We start from the raw sequence: 2,581 nt of genomic DNA, 5'->3' as shown, positions 1-2,581 counted from the left end.
AACCTATGTTGCGCCTTAACCTAACCTATGTTGCGCCTTAACCTAACCTATGTTGCGCCTTAACCTAACCTACGTTGCGCCTTAACCTAACCCACGTTGCGCCTTAACCTAACCCACGTTGCGCCTTAACCTAACCCACGTTGCGCCTTAACCTAACCCACGTTGCGCCTTAACCTAACCCACGTTGCGCCTTAACCTAACCCACGTTGCGCCGTAACCTAACCCACGTTGCGCCGTAACCTAACCCACGTTGCGCCGTAACCTAACCCACGTTCCGCCTTAACCTAACCTATATCGTACCTTAACCTAACCTATATCGTACCTTAACCTAACCTATATCGTACCTTAACCTAACCTATATCGTACCTTAACCTAACCTATATCGTACCTTAACCTAACCTATATCGTACCTTAACGTAACCCATATTGCGCTGTAACCCAACACACGTTGGGCCTTAACCCAACACACGTTGGGCCTTAACCCAACACACGTTGGGCCTTAACCCAACACACGTTGGGCCTTAACCCAACACACGTTGGGCCTTAACCCAACACACGTTGGGCCTTAACCCAACACACGTTGGGCCTTAACCCAACACACGTTGGGCCTTAACCCAACACACGTTGGGCCTTAACCCAACACACGTTGGGCCTTAACCCAACACACGTTGGGCCTTAACCCAACACACGTTGGGCCTTAACCCAACACACGTTGGGCCTTAACCCAACACACGTTGGGCCTTAACCTGCTCTGTAATTGTCATACGACGCGTTAAATTAGTGTAGTGTTGCCTAACTGCAACCCCCGCAATATAGTTTGCTACTCGCACTGCCCGGTCCCCAGTGTATCGCTTCATGTTAAACACCGTGCAGCTATACACTGTAATGTGGATGGCAGCAGGACGTACATGCTCATTGGCATTCGCAGTTGTTCATTGGCATTCGCATGGCGAAGCACTTAGCCTACGCTGTGGTATGGCCTGTGTCAACTGTCCGCTGATATTGTACGTCCAAATCACACACTGTACTGCACATTGGTCCTCATGTACTGAATGATACATCGTGGTACATGTGACCGTACAACGACTGCGCCAACAACGGCGAACCATGCGGTCCAAATGTTGTGCACTCAGCTACGTGTCGTCTCCCTATAAGAGCTGGATTGCAGTGTGGTATGCCCTGGATGGCGATCAGCATGAGCCGTCTGTTGATGTAGTGGCGCGTGTTGTCAGACGTAGTCGTCTCTTCTCACACACCGTGATAGCATGGTGCACTGCGTTCCACATCTGCGACATGCGACAGAGGCCGGTTGACAGTCGTTCGCGCAATGGACATCGCATACGTACGGGGGCCACCTTCCACGTGTTCGCGAAGCGTGCACATGTTGTTGCGTGTATGTGGGCAGACATAGTGTGTCGTGACACCTGACACAGGCATGCAACAATCGTTGAATTTGCAAATGGCGATGGACGCCTACGTTTGCTGGTGACGTTACGCAAATGAACAACTGGTAAACCGTTGTGGTGCGGTTGTTCTCGCTAGAGGTGAATCAGTGATGGCGACGATCGGTTGAGCTACCAACCGGTTGTTCCAGCGATACCCACCATGCCCACGAACGTGAATGGCATCTGGGTGTGAAGCGATACGCGGCGGTGGCTGGGTGGGACCGTCCCCGGCCGGTGAGGGGGGGCCTCCCGGCGTGCTGGCCGCGCGGTGCGTGGGCGCACGCGCTACAGCCGGCTGGTGGGGGCGGCCAGTGGCAGGCGCGCCGGCCGACGGAGGCGGCAGGCGGCGCAGCTGCGCGCCGGCGCACCCTGCACGCGGCGCCGTGCGGCCAAAGTAGGTCCTCGCGGGCCCGGTGCGAAGCGCGGTGGACATCTGCAGTGTGCTGGTCCGATTGAGGACTGTGTGCGCTGAGGATGCGCCGCCGCCCGGCGCTCGGCGCCGCGACGCCGTCTGCTGCTCGGTCGCCTCTGCGGTTCTCGCAGGTGGTTTGTATCGCAGCTGTGCGGACGTGTTGGCGCGTGCGCTGTGCTGGGAGAGTTCGCTTCGGCACCCAAGTGGGGCTTTTGTCCTTCTGTGGCGCTGGCGTTGGAGCTGCCGGTCACCGTAGGTGGCGCGTGTTGTCTCCCGCCGGCAATGCCACGACAGCACGCTCCCGGGCCTCTGTCGGCAGCGGCAAGCTCAGTTGGGAGCACGGGTGGTCGCACCTAAGGCGTCTACTCGCCAAACTCCGGGCGATTGCGCCTCTCTCGAACCCGACCAAGTACTTAGGACGGCGCTGCGCGCCGCCGGGACCTGAGAGGGTTTCGAGGTGTATGGTGCAGGGGAGCTCAGCCTCCTCCTGTTTGCAGAATAATTGAGCGGACGCTTGCGTGTTCGCGCGGGCCCCCGGGACACACTCCCGGGCGGCCGGCTGCTCAGCTCTAGTTGACGCAGCTCCCTGGTTGATCCTGCCAGTAGTCATATGCTTGTCTCAAAGATTAAGCCATGCATGTCTCAGTACAAGCCGCATTAAGGTGAAACCGCGAATGGCTCATTAAATCAGTTATGGTTCCTTAGATCGTACCCACGTTACTTG

General features: G+C 57.0%; 1 non-coding gene across 1 annotated transcript in view; it reads left to right on the top strand.

Annotated features, from left to right (window-relative positions):
- Positions 1-2,440: 2,440 nt before the first annotated feature.
- LOC126448118 (small subunit ribosomal RNA) overlaps positions 2,441-2,581 on the top strand; it is a 1,910-nt gene continuing 1,769 nt past the window's right edge. Inside the window, exon 1 of the ribosomal RNA XR_007583995.1 lies at positions 2,441-2,581. This exon is cut by the window's right edge and continues 1,769 nt beyond it. This is a non-coding gene — a ribosomal RNA (small subunit ribosomal RNA).

This window comes from Schistocerca serialis, unplaced genomic scaffold, assembly GCF_023864345.2.
Source record: "Schistocerca serialis cubense isolate TAMUIC-IGC-003099 unplaced genomic scaffold, iqSchSeri2.2 HiC_scaffold_563, whole genome shotgun sequence".
Classification (NCBI taxonomy): Eukaryota; Metazoa; Arthropoda; class Insecta; order Orthoptera; family Acrididae; genus Schistocerca; species Schistocerca serialis.
The sequence above is the reverse complement of the archived record's forward strand: the minus strand, read 5'-3'. Positions and strand labels throughout refer to the sequence as shown.